Source organism: Amblyomma americanum, chromosome 9, assembly GCF_052857255.1.
Source record: "Amblyomma americanum isolate KBUSLIRL-KWMA chromosome 9, ASM5285725v1, whole genome shotgun sequence".
Lineage (NCBI taxonomy): Eukaryota > Metazoa > Arthropoda > Arachnida > Ixodida > Ixodidae > Amblyomma > Amblyomma americanum.
Genome location: NC_135505.1, coordinates 150519795 through 150537935, shown reverse-complemented (window position 1 = coordinate 150537935; position 18141 = coordinate 150519795). Strand labels below are relative to the sequence as shown.

Below are 18141 nucleotides of genomic sequence, written 5' to 3'. Positions count from 1 at the left end.
TGGACGTTCAGCAACTAATCGCGCCATCGCTTGGCCGCCACAAGCGAGCACAGCTTAACTCAATGGGGGTGGTAATATAAACATTTAATTTAGAGACAACTAGAGAGTCCCTAGTGTTTCTGCGCGAACAGAGTGATTATCATGGCTGACCCTTCTTCCTCGCTGCAAAGTCTGACCAACAAAATGCTTCGCGCGCTCACACCAACTATTTCCGACGATCATAAGGAACATTCGGAAGTACCGCGATGGACGGACGGACGGATGGAGGCTGAACCCTCCAGTCGTGACTCCCTGGGCTTGATTGCGCCATATGACGCTACTCTAACATCGGTTCACCCCACTGTGTTGCAACTTAAAGAGAGAAAAGAAAAAATACTGCGTAAAAAGGACATAAAATCCGATGGGAAGTAAACAGTACGGGAAACAACGAGAATTATCCGCCTTCACCCCCGGCGCCCTTGTCACACAAGTAGCACTGCGAGGGGAGGAAGAAGCCCAAACCAGAAAACTAATTTGCCAACGTATACTGCCGGCGGCACAATGGCAAGGGAAAGAAAAGGTCAAACGAGCAGAAAGCTGGATGGGTTGAATGTGCAGCTCGTTAGGTGTCAGCCAACGGATGAGACTTCCGTGAGAAGTACCAACAGAGGTGAAAACCTCGACGATACCTTCCCACGTCAGGCGACGTCACAGTGAGAAGGCGGAAAGATTAAAATATTTCTTCTCAATCCATACGGACCCCTTTCGCCATTGTTCGCGGGGCTTCCGCAGTGCCGCTTAGATCACAGCGATGTTACAAGTATTGCAATGTCGACATTTCCGCGAGGGTGGCGACTCGGACGGCATCCCTGAACGTTCGCGCTCCTGTCGTCGCCCGGCCTTGGCGACGAGGACTCGTGGCGTCGCGCACAGCGACATCTTTTTTTTCTTTTTCTTCCCAGGGCGCGTCTGCCAGCGCAGGAATCTGCGGTCCGCCCCTCCCCGCCGGCACTGTGGAATGCCGACCGAGCGAACGCCCTCGGCGGGAAAGTGTTGGCCACGTGGTGCTTGACTGATCCCCGAAGCGGCGTCGTGTTATGCAAAGAAAGCGCCCTGTGTTTGCCCTTGGCGGGGCGCCTCGTCCCCCGAGGAACGCCAGAGACGTGGTCGGTTTTTTTTTTCCAGCTCAGTTTACACGGCGCTTTCTTCGACCCAAACGCTTGCTCCAACGTCCGACATGCTCAGCTGTGAGCGACCGTGCCCATTCTGCCCTCAAAGTGTTGGCGGTAAGCCTTCTTTGGGGTCCTCCCCATTTTCTGGAGAATCGCATCGATCACTGATGTAGCGGCTACCACGAGAAATGGCCCGCACCGAACATTTGAGTAGTGTTATAAAAAAATGTTATGCAAGTTTCAGTAACGTTATAAGTTGCATTAGAACTTTATTTTAATTTTAAAAATTCCCATGTAACGTTATAATTCTTGTAAGTTATTAAGAAAACATTCGTTAAACATTTAAAGTAAATATTATTCTAATGCTCACTTTTAAATGCTATTATGAGATCAAGAACTAACAAATAATGTTGTGTAGCATCACAAACGTCAGTTTCACGTTCTGAATCAGTTTTTAAAGCAGTCTCCAAACCTAAATAGTAATGTTTGAGTTACAACAATAAAACATCATTACAAATATATTTCAAGCACTGGTTCTAGGAATTTTCCCCACTATTCTAGCAGCAAAGATGTTTTTCAACTAGCAGTGCTTTGCAACTACATCTCGTAGCTGGTACTCGCCACGCACAGCCCCATCATTTTGTCAGGAAACTTTGGCTATCACCGATTCGCCACCACCAGCCATGGGACACCCCTCCTCAGTAATCGGTATGTGAGCTTGACTCCATGGTATCATACGAGTTGCATGTTGCAGTGTTGCCGTCGTTGTTGGTACTTGCAAAGAGTTGTAAGTTGTGTACCGTCACAACTGGCAGACCTGCAACAATGCACAAGCATGTTTGCGCAAGGTTTCATTTCATTTCATTACAGTTTATTTGTTTCATTCTGATTTACAGAAACCGGAGCAAAGGCCAAAGGCAAGAATTCTGACAAAGGCCTCTGCTTCGTATGCAGTTAAGCAGACAGGCATTAGAAACATACAAATCCACAATTGCGAACAATTGATTCCCTTTTTAGGGGACAAAAGGGATAAAACAAGGAACACTGAAAGGCCATAAATGCTAACAAAGCACAAGAAAAATAAATCAAATGATTTCAATGTTTCTTGCAGTATTACATTCTTCAGGAACATTTAGGGAATTGGCTTGCTGAAATCAAGTAGTTTTTAAGCGCGATTTAGTACAGGCGGTATTTGGAACTGTACGTGTTGCCTACCGTAGTTTGTCCTTGCTGTAGGGATTTTTCTGCTATGTGTGCGGAAGCAGTACTCTGCAGCGGAGTTTGCTGCACTGTAAAGTTTCTGGCTCTGGATAAGTTGCAAGAGCATATAAGAGTATAATTGGTTAGCCTTTATCAGAGAATACTTTCTGAATAATGGATCTGTCGGTAAATATTGCGAATGCCTGTGGTAGTTTTCAAATATGTGCAAGACTCGCTTCTGTAGAGTAATCAGCTTATGAAAATTGCCCTGCGTGGTTGTTCCCCAGATTAGCGAGCAATAAGACATTCTGGTGTAGAAAAGCGTATAATATAGTGAGGTTCTAAGCCATTGTGGTACCAATGGGCTTAGTTTATAAAGACACCTACTGCCTTAACTCGGCCGCCAGTTTCGACACGTGAACATTCCACGACAAGGTGTCCTGAAACCACACGCCCAAAAGTTTTTGAACCTTAACCCGCTCTAGACTGACACCACGAAAATTAAGCTCAATATTAAAGGTGATTGTTTTATTTATGTGCGCGAATATCACATACTTTGTCTTGCTGGTATTCAGCTGCAAGTTATTCTTGTTAAGCCAGCCCGAAAGGAGTTTCAAGTAATAATTAATATCATATTGAAGTTGAATAAGTGAATCACTCACGAAAAAAAAACGTTAGTGTCGTCTGTGTACATATTTTCGGAGAGTTTGGTATGCTGCAGAGATTATTTACGCAGATTAAAAACAACAGCGGTCCGAGAATAGACCTCTGGGGAACACCATTCTTTAATTTGGCATATGAAGAAGATTCTTGATTAACGCTGACGTATTGATACCGGTCGGATAAGTAGCTGTATATAAATCTAGAGCTTTTTCATTTACGAGAATCTCATGTTTATGTTGTTGAAATGTTTTTAATTAATGTCAGGGATAGGTGGTTCGAACGTTTACTGTAACGTTGCAAATACATTAGAAAAATGACATTAAGAACATTCAATTAACATTTGACAAAAAAAAAATGTAACGCTGTTGTAATATTTCGGTGCTACCGGAGTTGTTGCGATTCAGTCAGGATGCAAATCCCGCTCCAGCGTTGGAGACCAGCAGAGACTTTTATTCCGCTCCACTTTTGCAGTTAGCAGAAGCAACAGCACTGCAGACACTTGAAAGCGGCCGGAAGAGAGCCCACAGATGCTCGAAGGAAAAGCGCAGTGTGACTCACCTAACCGATGATCGTCGAGCGCTGAGTGTAATAAACATCAGTAGCTAGATCTGACTGGCACCTCCTTTAAATCCGGGTGGTGGCGAGCACCACCTTGCTGGTTTATGTATTGTGGTGGTCTGAAAAAAACCTATTTGTTTCCCAGTATGATACCTATTTTCCACGCTTCCTTTTTCTCTAACCTATTTCGTAACTATTTTTGCCATACGTCCTTGTTTAAGCTGTTGTACTTATCAACGCGTGCAACACGTCCGATTTGTTGTATGTACCATTAAGAGCCCTTTCTGTTGCAGTCCCTGATGACACTCACAGTAGCAAATAAAAAGATAAAAAAGCTTCACTTGTGGCCCACAGTTTTTCGTGCTCAACCTGCGTGCGGTGCGCCCGCAGGGCTGACTCGACCGCACCATCCTCCTCCTCCTCGGGCCCGAGCAGGCGCCGTCTTTCTTCCCCCGTGGGGGTTCAAGCGGGTCAGCGCGTTTTCCTCCTGGCCGGTTTTTCCTTTCGACGGCGTCGGCAGAGACTGGGAGACCCGGTCAGGCGGGCACTCCAGCAGGAGGAACCCTGCGGCGGCGATCGGCAATGCCGCTGCTCCGCTGGCCGCCTTCCTCGGCGGGGCTCCCTCCCGTCCGAGGCAGATGCCGCGGGCTGCAGAAGCTCAGCACCACCACGCAAGCGGTCGAACCTCGTTATAACGAAAGGCTTTATAGCGAAACAATGAATATAACGAAGGAATGACGATTCCCCTTTGGAAGCTCGGTCAACACGCGCTATAACGAAGCTACGGCTATAACGAAGTAATACACTCGCTCCTTCAACTTCGTTATGAAGGGGTTCAACTGTAAGATACAACTTAAAAGCAACAGCAGTTGTAGCAATGGGTCATGCACCGCGGCATCCGTGCAGTATTACTCCGCTGAACAATCACATCAGTGAACTGAATCAGCTTTTTGATGTCTGACCACGTCGAACAAGTCAGACGCATCAAAATACTTGAGCTTATTATCTCGCCTGGTGATCAGACTTTTGTGTAGGCAACGAGAAAAGATTTACCAGCGGACTACATTTACAGTGACAGCTGTTAAGAGCCCGTTCCTGGGTTTCGCGTCGTAGTATATAGTGTGTCGTAGTCTGTCGTAGTCGTCGGCGTAACCGCTGGGCGCATTGCCATTGACACCGCTTTGCCATTGGAGGAAGGTATGACGTCAGCGGAGAAATGCGTAGCCCGTGGGTGGTTACGATAGGAACCATCCGGAGGATGTGGTTACCCTGGAGCGAGGAGGGTATGGCGAGACTCTAAGAAGGCGCAACCGACCGGCGGTTACCTTGTAAGGACGAGGAGGGTTACCATGGAAAGACGTTTTATGGCGAGAGCGCAGGAAGGCGTATCCAGAGGATGGTTACAAAGCTAACCATCTACAAGGTAGTTAGTTACCTTGGAAGAAGGAGGGTGTGTCCGCAGCGGAGAAATCCCCAACCGGAGGGTAATTACCGTGGAATGACGAGCGTATGGCGAGAGCGTGAAAAGGCGCAACCGGTAAGTGGTCGCCATAGGAAGCAACCGTAGGGTGGTAATCCTAGAAGGAGAAGGATGGTTGCCATAGAACGAGGGAAAGCGTGTGAGTAGAAAGGTGTACCAGGGTAACCACCTGGAGCATAATTACCCTAGAATGAGGAGGCAGAGTATGGCGGCAGAGGAGGAATGTAGCACTGTCCATCTGAGACAACTGCTGCGAAACGCGTCGCCCGAAGAGAGGCTCACCGGCGGCGATGCCCTTCTAGAACGGAGGACTGGAGAGAAAGAGGACCCAGAGGAAAAAAAGATGACTATATCTGGAAAACTAAAAAGAGTGCTCTAGAACTCTACAGACGTGAGGTCGCTCTTATATTCCCTACCACAACATATCGTAAAGTACAAATACCTTAACAGCTGTCGCTGAATCTCGCCTCAAACGTTGGTAACGATCCTCTCAATTTTTTTTTGTCACGGAGGAATTCGGTGCGATGGTGTCTGCAGACTTAAGTTGCATTCGGCATAGCATGCAGCCAGCAAGTCGCGACCTGCAACGGTGGGCTGTAGATGCGGACAAAACAGGAGTCCACAGAGCAAGACTGGACGAGACGAGCGGTGCGTTTCAGAGAACAGCGGCCTCTGGCAAAAGAAACACCGGCTCGCACGCGCCGCTGTATTTCACCATCGCTCATATATTCTTAGTGCCCCCTTTACCTTGCAATCACTTCGATCATTTTTTTTCGGCATTCCTCACCGAACCCTGGCCAATCCTCCCTCGTAGTGTGTGCCTTGTCTGAAGAGACGAACAAGAACAAACAACAACAAGATACAACTCCTGTCGTGTTTGCATATTCTCCTGTATTGAGTACTGGCAGTGCAGTGCTTGCACGGGGTGTCGAGCAGTAAACATAAAAATAAAAAACAAGGGCCGCATACGTCATGGACCAACACCACATGAACGTTTAGACCGTGAGCGGGGTCGTGCGGAGACCCAGGAGGCCTGCGGGCCTCGAATTCCCTCGCTAAATATAAGGTTTTTCCATCCACCCATATATACAGCGCACGTTGGGGGAATGAAACTGACACACCTTTGTTGACGTCGGCTACAGCATGGAGGAGCGTTTTTAATTCTCGCCTGCTAAATTAATTAGTTGGTCTGGACAATAAACTCGGGAGATGCCCAGAATTTTAATTGAAAACTTCGAAACAACAACCTCTAATGGCGCAGATTTTGTTGCGGGGGCGTTATTCGCGCTCCGGAGAAAACGTTAGAAATCTGAAACGATATCGCTCTCAGCAGCACGTGTCGTAAACATCCCGCGATGCCGATGACGCGGTGCGCAGCCGCATTGAGTGACTTCACTGTTTTGAGCCGGCATCTCGATCGGTTCATCGCGTAATAAAGCGAGCGAAAATGTAACAGTTTTAGAAGCAACGAGCAATAGGCCTCTCCAATGCCTCGAAAAACAAAGCAGGGACTATGAAACGTACCACCCGATATGTGCTTATGTAAAAAGAACATCAAATAGAATAAATTTGTAATCGTTTAAGAAATTACGCTATTAGCCGTTTCTTTTGGCACCACTGCAATTTTCGAATTTCAAATTCTTGCATACTTCCAGAAATTTTAAAGTAAACAATGGTTTTACCAAAGTAACTGGAGAAGCATAAACATAAACATGCGCACGTATGTTATCGTCGGATGAAAACAAACGCGGTTTATGCTCCATTTCCGCCGTACGAACAAGCTTTTTTTTTTTCGTTTAATTGGCCAGTTCACCCGGATGTGGTTATACTGGCCTACTTGAATGCTTCGAAAACCACAACTTTTTTAATGCGAAAGCATTATACGGCTCATCGGCAACGAAACTCGGCGTTGTCGGCATTGACCAGTAGCAGTGGTCCCAAAAATACCAGATGACGTCACCGTGGTATCAAAGAAAAATAAAATTAATTTCTAAGGTGCGGGAATTGAACCCAGGGTTTTCAGATTGCGGGCTGAGCAGGCAACTCATTGGCCATGAAACCGCGTTGCTTTTTGGAGAACAAAGGCGAACCTACAATATGCGTTACTTTACGACAGTATGCTAATGAGTATACGTGAGCGACGAGAAAAGGAGAGGAAAACATTAAAAAGAAATTAAAAATGGAAAGTCAAAAGGAAATGAAAAAAAAAAATGTTTTCGCATTCAAAGCTGGTAAGCCTAGTCTTAAGTGCCCTCCGTGATTTTTTCCCCCCGTTTTATTGCGCAGCACTTTCTCTCGCGAGGATTGCACAGCTGCTTTTGGTGTTTCCCTCTCTGTCTTCACAACAACTGGCATGGCCACAAATTCGCGTCCTTTCTGTGCGGCCTCCGCCTGCTCTATCCGTGGTGTATCTGGACTGACCACTGGCCGTTTCCGGTGTACGGGCCTATCGTGCTTTTATCCTGAAACTGCGTCCCTTTGTTTTGACGCTTGTGAGTCCGCCAGTGTGCGCCAGAGCTCCGCTTGTCCCTAGGCGCTTTGAACAAACATTGACAGGTTTGTTTATTTCTTTGTTCAGAGCATCTACGAAACCCCTCCCTTCTTTGTGAATTATTATTCGTGAACTATTCAGTGACTACCTTTTTACAAAGTAATCAGCACTTTTTTTTTTCGGACAAGTTTTACGTCCACAGTTCTTCAGTGACAGCGTGGTTCTTGCTCTTACTGAGGGAGTCGGGTAGCTAGCTACAGTCGGATACAACTTAAATCCGCAGTGAAGCTCTGCCAACATTCTGGACCGCCGCACAGAATTTCTCCACGACGAAAAAATAGCCCGCTGTTGAAACTTTTCTTGTTAGCTATAAACAAGAAAAAATTTACAAGCTATATAATTTCGATACTTAGCTTGTTTAATATAGTCGGACAATAAAAACCTGACTTCGTTTACTGTTGCGGTTGACCAGCGCAGTATACAGGAAGCCGCGGACCGTGGCCCAGTGTTAGAAACTGCTGCTTTTTAAAGTTGCATCAGAGTCCTTGAAGGACTCTGGTCGTATCCTATTATATCGTCGGTGCTAAGAGAAGACGCGTTAGTGGGAAGCCTCGCCGCCGCCGCCAGGGCTGCGCTGCTGGAGGCTGCCTGCAGGGCACGCTGTCCGGTTTCACGGTTTCGTTCGCAGTTCCCGGACCGCAAGTCCACACTGCTAGCCGCGCGAGCCTCCCGAATGATCTATCCACCAGCTTACGCATTAATTAGGAGACTCCCCTCCGAGGGGTACACATTTCCCCCTTTCCTTGCAACGCCGCGCCAGTGTAAAGGATGCGCGACACAAGAGAAGACGAGCCAACAGGACAATCGCTCGACTGCCTGAATTCACTTCTGAGACGAGCGGAGTTTTGTTTGGGCCAGACAGTCGCCGTGTGTGTCGTCATGCGGTCGAGCAGGCATGCACGGCCCCGCGAGGCTCGCTTTGTTTGCGGGGATAGGCAGGGCAGCGAGCGTGTGTGGGCAGACGAAGCAGCGGGTCCCTTATCGGGCGCAGATAGCCGAGCATCCGGCGCCAGCCCTTGGGACTTTGAGCCGCGGCTGCAATCTAATCGGCGGCCGTCTCCGCCGCGGTACGATTCCATGCGGCTGCGCTCTGCCCTCACGTCGGCGAGGACGTTCGCTTTCTGCGCCGCCCAGACAGGCGGCGCGACCAACCCGGGGACGGACACCCTGGAGGCGAACTGCACACCTTAATTAACGGAACACCGAAGTTACCAAATACTGATTCCCCGGCTCTTTGACGTTTGTCCGAAATCCCCATTTATCGGCGAGAAAATTGAATTCAAAGAGATTAAACTGGTGCCGTGCTCAATGAGAACTGAATTAAAAAAAATGAATTGAGCGTAAGTTCATCGCTTTTCTTTTTGGCTGACACCGAAAACTCCACCCCGTATCTATATTGCGTGCGATAGCTCAGGCTTGCGTCTGGAGACATATTCTGTAAACAGCCATTGCAAGTTTTGTTATGTTCTCATGTTTTGGGTGTTCTTTTTAGCTATGTTTTGTGCATTTCACTGTTTGAAGAGCATTCCCTCATTCGACGCCTCATCTGAGAGGAGGTGTGGAAATAAATAAATATAACGGGGACTGCGTCGTTACCACGTGCTGGTATCCCGTGTGACCCAACGGAGCCGCGATGTGGCGCGGCGCTCTGCCCTCGCGCAGCGTAACTATACTGCGACATAGCATTATGGCGCCGAACCCCGACCGTAAAAGGGTCCTCCTCATCTCACTGCTCTATCAGCGCAACTTCTGAGCCGCTTCTCTCCTAACCCAGACAAAATGGCGGGCGCAGACAGTACTAGCCCCTCCTCATGGGAGGCTGCTTCTGCGGGTTGCTCGACCAAGTGGCCAAATATAGTGGACACAACTCTCCGTGAAGCCCGTGGACTCCTGCACACGTAGGAGCGCACCATTGCTGAGGAGCTTCTTTGGTTTTCCTTTCAAATAATCACCACGCAGTGTAGCTCCCTCTGCTCACACACTGTCAGCACCTTATCAGAGCCGTTACTTCGTTAAGGCGCTCTCGGGCAAGGACATTGACAACGTCCGTAACCGTACAAACTGCCGTCAACCCGATGCACGTGTATACTACGAAAAAGTGTTGCGCTCGGGTTTCTGCGAATGTTCTCCAGCACTTCCATCACGGCCGTCATCGTGCGGATATACACGTGATCGGAGGACCTGTGGCTTCTTCTGGACTTCGGCCGGTGTCACATTTTCTTTGCAATTCGAAACTGTGCAGCTTATTTAGGCTTTCTGCATAGACAAGTTTTTGAAAAAAAAAAAGTTTACCGTTCTGTCTCGCTGCCCGATCATTTAATTTGCACGCAGTTAGTTTAGGGCGATAGTACTTTACATAGCAACCGCTATTCTAAACTCGAACGTTTGTGTGCTAGTTGCACACAAACTTCATGCTATGTAGAAAAAAACAAAACAAGCCAAGATGAAGTATAAATCGCGTTCTGTAATACATCCCGAAGGAAGTCGGCCGAGTTTTCCGAAAATAAGTCTAAGAACGCCGGACGGAGCGTCAGAGCCATGCGTCCTGGCGACAGGTCGGGCAGTGAGTGCATCAGCGCCTGCGCCCCCCCCCCCCCTCGGCCTTGGGGAGCGTCTCGTACACGCACGCGTGCGGCGGCGCGTGAACTGCGCGCGCCCTCCTCCGCTCGTGGCAGCTTCAACCCCTTTTGCTGCTGCACCTCGGCGAGGTACTGGTCGTAATGGAGGCGTTTTATAGCCGGGTACAACTCAAGAACGTAGCACCTTTTTCCCGTCAAAGGACCCCCTTCCAGCCAGTGACGTCGGCCGATTCTCATGAGCCTGCTAGCATGACATTGCCACCCTGGCAGGTGGTGAATTAATGGCTGATCGCGAGAGACTGGTCACCCAATTAACGCTGCGGCCTATTGCTGCAGCGGTGCGTGTCTGCCACTACGTTGTCAGCGCTAATTCATGCAGCCCACATCTCTCTCTCACCACCGCCACGTACCTCAAAGCGCGAGTGAGGCGTCCACTGACCCAGGAAGCCAGCTTCCCCAAGATCATCCTAGCCTAGAACTTTGTCAACGCCAATGAACGCAAAGAACGCACGCCGACAACTTTCGCTCTGTATATCCTGGATTAGCTGAGCTAATCCACATCCGAATTATTGAAGCTGCTGCAAACCACCCGCTTCGCCCTTGCGCAGCTGTGTGCAGGCAAGAGCGGAGGGAGAAGCAAGCACTGAGTACCGTTATTTCCACGTACAGTCCGCATATACGGCGTATGGTCCGCACCAGGTACAGATAATCGCGTTCGGCATTTCACGCTGTGCTATAGTAGGTGATATCGAAGAAAAAGAAAAGCAATTTGTAAATCCCAAAAATTCACCTTTTTAAACAAGTATAGCACGTGGGCTGTATACCGGAATTTGTGGTAGTCGCGCATCCCTCCCGGCCCTGAGTGTCGGTATTTCAGCGCTGCTGAGTCGCATTCGGCGAGGCGAGGTCGCCGCGACATCGCAAGCACGGAGGGACAGGTCGGGAGACCACAGTCGCCGACTCGAAACCGAAAACCCGCAATGGGAACCTCGAATACTTCTTGCTTCATTACCCAGCTGGGTCATTCCATGCCAAAACTACCAGAGTTTGCGCACGACCCCCTCCGATATTTTAGATAAAATTTGTGGCTCTCTCTATTGACCTGGCTAAAATAATTTTACCCTTAACATTGGCGAAAAAAATTTCCTGGTCATCTGACAGCCCTTTGAATTTCTCAGGAGTGCAAAAGTTGGTCTCGCTAAAAATTTACAAAAATAAAATATTTTATTGTTGTACTTGACAATTTTTTAGGGAGAATGAAAATACATTGTGGGTTTTTGTGTTGCTTTATGTCAATGATTGTTTGCCCAGAAAACGCCGTTTTTGCAATTTTTATACTCTTGCGCAACATTGCTGAGCAACATCACATGTTTCGCCGTTTCTCTATAATATGTGCTATCTCATTAAATTGTTTAAAGTATGGTACAACGCAGTGTATCTCAGAAAAAAAAATGTCGAACTTAAAAAAAAAAGTTTGCTGTGCAGCGTTTTCCGGCATAAATTTCGTACAGAGGCGTTCCTAGCAAAAATATAAATTGTAGTTGAACTGATAGCTAGTTGCACTGAAATTTTGCTCAGCGCTTTTTATGGGAAACTTTTTTCGTTTTAAGCGAGAAAAAACTTCCAGCGTTTCACCTCGAGCCATTGTTGCCCCGTGCTGCCACTGCACTGCAGAACACGGTCGTGGCGCCGCTCACATTTCTATGTTGGGCCAGGATGGAACCCGCTTCTGTAGGGCCAGCAGAGGAGCACCATAGCCACTCAGCCAACGCAGCAGCTATAGGAAGGGAAAAGAGGCTGTGGCCTATATCTCGACCAGTTATTCATATAGTATCAGCAGCTTAAAATACAGTGAGCGGCACTGCGCGTGTGTATACAGTGTCAGAGATTTTCCATCATTGATCTTATCAATCCTCATGGGGGGTCACACATTCTTGATAACGCGAGCCGACTGAATGTTGAAGCGGTAGCCATGCAATGAAAACGCGCTGTTCGATAGCCAAGGCTCTTCGCCTCGTGGCCAGCGGCGCACCTTCGCCTCCCTAATGCAGCCCCCGTATAATGCAAGTAGTGTATACGGTCTAAATTACGCTCACTGTGGCCGGAGGACAACTGAAATGCGGTGGCTCACCTCCGTGACGATTTTCAAAGGCCGCAGATTGACTTGCCTGCACTGGTTCTTGTGTTGTCAGGATTGAACAGCGCACACAGGACGAGGACACCGGAAGAAACGACAAGACGCTGTCTCTTGTCGATGCACCAACTAGCTCAACTCTCCGTGCGTCTTGTGCTGTCTCCATTGCCACTGCCGAAGCTGCATGACGTCTTACGCACAGCGCGCAGCCTACTAAAGCCACCCTTCTGCGCTGCCTAGCGATCGGCCCATGTAGCAGTGGTGAGGACAGAATATCGTTTCCCTGCGTCATGCGTTTACTCGGCCACTGCGATGAAGCCGTCGCGACACTAGTCATGGCGCTGTGGGCCGATTTTGATTTTCAGAGCCGGCCAACACACCGGCTTCGTCGACCAGACAGTGGAGCACTCTTATCTCTTTAATATTAGTTCGTTGCAGCGCGCTTCCCGGGCAACGTACGACTCTCGGGAACCGGCAAAAGCGTGCCGAGCAGCGCAGTGGCGGAACGGGGCAACCATGGCTCGCGGTGCGGCGCCGAACTTCAAAACTCTTTTTCTCGCTTAAAACAAAAAAGGCTGCGATAAAAATCGCTCAGCAAAATTTCAATGCAACTAGCTATCAATTGAGCTACAATTTATATTTTACTACGAACGCCTCTGTACGAAAATTATGTCCGAAAAAGCTGCACAGCAAACATTTTTTTTAAGTTCGAAATTTTTTTAATGAAATATACTGCGTTGTATCATCTATTAAACCATTAATGAGATAGTTCATCCGAGGGCGATTCAGATGAAAGTTTTTCTTACCCATCGTCAGCAATTTGTTGCCGTTAACAGCGTTAATTCCACCGTTCACCCTGTCCTTTCCGGTGTGCCCCAAGGCACCGTCTTGGGGCCCCATGGTTTTTCTCATATTTATCGACGACTTACCCAGTAACCTTTCTTCTTCTGTACATCTTTTTGCCGATGACTGCGTCCTTTTTCGGGAAATAACAAATGATAGTGACAAGCACATGATTCAGTCTGACCTTAACGCTATCTCAACATGGTACAAAACTTGGAATATGACTTTAAATGCTGAAAAGTGCAAACTAATGCGCATTTCTCGCGTTAATAGTGAATTGCCCGTATATACTCTTAATGATGTGTTGCTTGATCCAGTTACAAGATATAAGTACCTCGGAATTCATATTACGTCTGACCTTAGCTGGCATGCGAACATTGAGCACATCACTAACAAAGCTAATCGCATGCTCGGATATCTGAGACGTAACTTTCACGCAGCCCCAACTAACATCAAACTTATACTCTATACGACACTCGTACGTTCACAACTAGAATATGCTTCATCAATCTGGGACCCTGGTGTTAAGAGTTTGAGCTACCTACTGGAGATGGTACCTACAACACAAATCAGCGCGGTTTATTCTCTCTCACTTTCGGCGTACATCAAGCGTAACCGCTATGAAAACTACCCTAGGCCTATCTTCACTTGCATCCCGACGCAAAATTGCACGCCTGTGCCTTTTTCACAAAATATTTCATCATGAGTATATTCGCTACGCGTTACTTCTTCCCCCTTCATATATTTCACGCCGCACAGATCCCATACATAAGGTAGGCATTGCTACATGCAAAACTAAAACATTCTCGGATTCTTTTATTCCTCGCACGTCATATGACTGGAAACACCTTCCTTCCTCAGTTGCCACAATTCCTGACCCTGTATTGTTCAGGTCTGCTGTTACCGCTTCTATTGAATGATATATTGTGTTGATCACTTATTCTAACTTATCTATGTTGTGATAATTTATTGCCCTCTGCTGTTGTTTGTATTTCGAGTGTTATTATGTATTACCCACTCCCCTCTGTAATGATTTGCCCTGAGGGTAAAATAAATAAATAAATTTACGAAAGTGACGCGCAGGTTTGAGGAGAGAAGCGTTCTTTAATGCGCTCATACACTGGGCCGAACGCGGTTGCGTGACATGCTCCAGAAGTTGAGCAGCGTGGTTTCCCGAGGTTTTTGACAGCTCAAGGCGCTTCCCGACGAGAATTCAGTCGCCGTATGGCTGCCGTGTATACGGTGAACGTTGCATTTCATTGGCCTCTGCCAAGCGTGGTACTTGTTCAGAGAAAAGCGTGCAAGTCGCAGAGACGATCCAAGACCGGGCCGAAGCCACCCTGCAACCGCCCACAACGCGACTGCAAAGCTCGATGAGCTGATCAGACAACAACCCAGGGCAAGCCTCGATGGACTGGCAGGGCGTGCGAACATCAGTCGCGGTTCGGTTGTTCGCACCGCAATTCATGCATCCATCTCGGTCGTGTGCGCAATGGATGTCCTCTTAGATTGTGAACGACCGCAAGCAGACGAAGGACGCTGCCTCGACCCATATCTGATCTTGTCTGCGTGCATTTGTGACCGGGGACAAATCACGGTGTGCCACTACTACGAGCCTCGAACAGCTTACAGTGGAAGCATTCCAGTTCGCCACGCGCAGGGGAAAAACAGCTGGTCAAGGGAGCCTGATTCGTGTCGGACGATGACGTGAAAGAGTAAGTCGCAGACTTTTTGAAGCACAATTGACCCAAGGAGTTTCACGAGACGGGAATTACGCGACTCCTCAGTCGATGGGACAGATGTCTGAATGCTCATGGACACTACTTTCAAATAAAGCACCCCGTTTGTCATACGTCGCATTGGCTCACTTTCATTTGACTCGCCCTCGTATTATAAAGAAGCGACGAAACATGCGATGTTACTCGCCAATGTCGAGAAAAAGTATAAAAAAATTGCCAAAACTGTTTTTTTGGGAAAAATAATGCAATAACGCAACACAAAAAATCTGCGCTACAATTTTTTTTTTTTGCTGTGCGAACAGAAACCAATGCATATTCATCTAAAGACATTTGAAGCGCACAAGTAAAATATTTGATTTTTTGTAAATTTTTTTCTGGCACCAACTTTTGCATTCCTCCGAGAAATTCGAAGGGCTGTCACATGACCAGCAAATTTTTTTCGCCAAAGTTATCAAGCGTAATTACACTAGCCGGTTAAATAAAGAGCCACAAATTTTATCGAGAAGGTCGAAGGGAGTCAGCGCAAACTCTGGTACGTCTAGCATTGAATCACCCCCCTCTAACAAAACCTATCACATTTACAAGCGCTGAAAATGACAAAATGACTAAAACCACGCGTTGCCGATCAGCGTTAGTCGGTGCAGTTCCGAAAGCCCGACGCTGCGCTTCCTGCGCGTGTATTTTTATCAGCGGATTTTCATCGTGGCGCGTGCACCTGCTCGAAAATCGAAAGCAGATCGCATGCACTGCGACGGGTCACGACAGCTCCGTTCGCGACCGCGCTTGCCAATGCGGCAGGGAGCCTTCCTTGCCTGCAATGCTGCGGCAGACACATACGCGGAGCGCGCTGCGCTCTCTCCAATGGGGACGAGCTCGCCCTCCCGGCGTCCTTGGCTTCCAGCCTGCTTGTCGTCAGCACCACGTGACGCACCGAAGCAACCGCCGGATAACGCACACGCGAGCACAGTCTCGCGAGCGGCGACTGCGCGACGCTGCACCCGTTTGGTTTTCGCCACCTACGCAGCCGATTTCTCGAGCTGCGGCAATACGGTTCATCACTAGCCATCAGGACACGCTTTCTTTTAATTCGCGCGCGCACGCACTTTCACAACAGGCGACTGATGGGCAGCTGTGCCGCGCCGCTTGGCAACTGGAGCGCGCTCTTCAATCATGAAGCACCACGCAGAAAGACACACGCGGAGTAAGGGATGATGCAACGCACAAGCTGGCAACTCAACTTTGTTTTACAGCGCGGAGAAATTTGTACCGGAAGAAGGGAAAGCATAACCACAAAAAGCGAGGACGCAAGCGCAAACTGCAGGAAGCCTCAAGAAGTCAACGTGATAATCGCACAAGTCGTGGAGCCTCGTGATGTCTTGTTGCCGAGGCAGGAGGTTATTCCCGACAGGGATGCGAGAACACGCGGCGGGGCACCGACCGACGACGAAGCACGCGTTGATAGCGGCGCTCGCCGAGGGCACGCGATATCGCGCAGTGCAAGCTACGCAGGCGACGTCCGTTGGACGCTCTTCGGAGTGTGTCGAAGCCAAGAAGAGTATACCCGACGCCAGGTATGCACACGCTGGGGAATAGTAGTTCCTCAGTCAGGGAACGGTGCCTCCGGATCAAGTGATCTTATGCAAGGTGTCCACCTGGGCGGCCATGGACAGCGCGCACTTTCGTGCGTGTTTTAAAAGCAACTTTATTTCTAATTTCGACCACCTGGGGATCTTTAACGTGCACTGATATCGCACAGTGCACATTAAAGATCCCCAGGTGGTCGAAATTATTCCGGAGCCCTCCACTACGGCACCTATTCTTCCTTTCTTCTTTCACTCCCTCCTTTATCCCTTCCCTTACGGCGCGGTTCAGGTGTCCAAAGATATATGAGACAGATACTGCGCCATTTCCTTTCCCCAAAAACCAATTATATTTCTTCAGCCGTAAGAGGTCTACGGAACTTGCGTAACACCACAGTTGGGCAGCATGCGCTGCAGGCGAAAATACTCACACGATGATTGCCAAGCTGTGCAGTGCATAGTCAATCACAGCTGTTCGCTGGGGTGACTAACGTTTTCATTTTTATTAAGATTCTTTTCAAGCAAAACGCGCGTGACTTCACTACGTTGTCACCCGTGACGTCACTGTGTTCGGACCACTCCGTCTTTTGCGTTGGCATCCCACGTTGTACTGTCCGGGCAATGCATGCGAACCAGTCAGCGTGGCGTGTTGCACTGACGTCGTGCGTGACGTCACTGCATGGTAACCAATATGCGTGGCCTGGTGTTGCGCCCACGATGTCAACGCCTACCATGCTAACGCCAACGCCGCAAAAAAACAAAAAAAGAGAAAAAAATGGGATATGTGCCCTTTTTCCCCGCTGTCACTGTAAAAAGAAACCTTGACTTCTCAACCTCCAAACAGACTACTTCCTTGGTAGCACTGAATTATCCGCAGTTTCAACTTATAAGTACTTGGGAGTCTTTTTTTCTACTGACCTATCATGGAATACACACGTAAATTACATATCTGCTAAAGCCAGTCGCACATTAAACTTTCTCAGACGTAACTTTAAGGACGCTCCCCTTACGCTGAAGGAGACATTATACATGTCTACTGTACGTCCGATACTTGAGTATGCTTTCGCGGTTTGGGACCCGCATACAAAACTGAATATTGAGGAGCTGGAGCGCGTCCAGAAACGGGCTGCTAGGTTTGTGTCCGCCGATTACAATTTCCAAAAAAGTTCTTCTGGTTTGCGCGAGAAGTTGGGATGGCCATTACTTGAAAACAGGCGCAAATATTTGAGACTCTCTTTCTTTTATAATGTGCTTAATAATAAAACTGGAATTCCAAAAGAGAAATACATTAGTGAACCCAGCTACATTTCCGCCCGCACTGACCACCCACTTAAGGTGCGCGAGTACAATTGCCGTATAAACGTATTCAAATATAGTTTTTTCCCACGAACAGTGCATGATTGGAACTGTCTCCCTTCGCGGGTCGCTAGCGCTCCTCCTACATCGTTTCTGACCGATTTGCAAAGCCACCTGTCAATATAAGTGCAATAATTCTTGTCCGAGTGTATTATGTTTTAAGCAGTGCTGTATTTTAAAATGTATCTTTTTTTTGTGTGTGTATGTGTGTGTTTAGGGTATGTTTGCCTTTCTACAATGGTTTTTATTTTGTTTGTTTGTTTGTTTTTGCTTCCGTGTGCATGGGTTTATTGTATTTTCTGTGTAG

The 18141-nt window shown here is 48.1% G+C and overlaps 1 long non-coding RNA gene across 1 annotated transcript; it reads left to right on the top strand.

Moving 5' to 3' along the window:
* The first annotated feature begins 855 nt into the window (after positions 1-855).
* Positions 856-3836, top strand: LOC144105747 (uncharacterized). Its single transcript, XR_013308875.1, has 3 exons — positions 856-1265; positions 1762-1859; positions 3486-3836. It is a non-coding gene; the product is annotated as an uncharacterized LOC144105747 (long non-coding RNA).
* The last annotated feature ends 14305 nt before the right edge of the window (positions 3837-18141 follow it).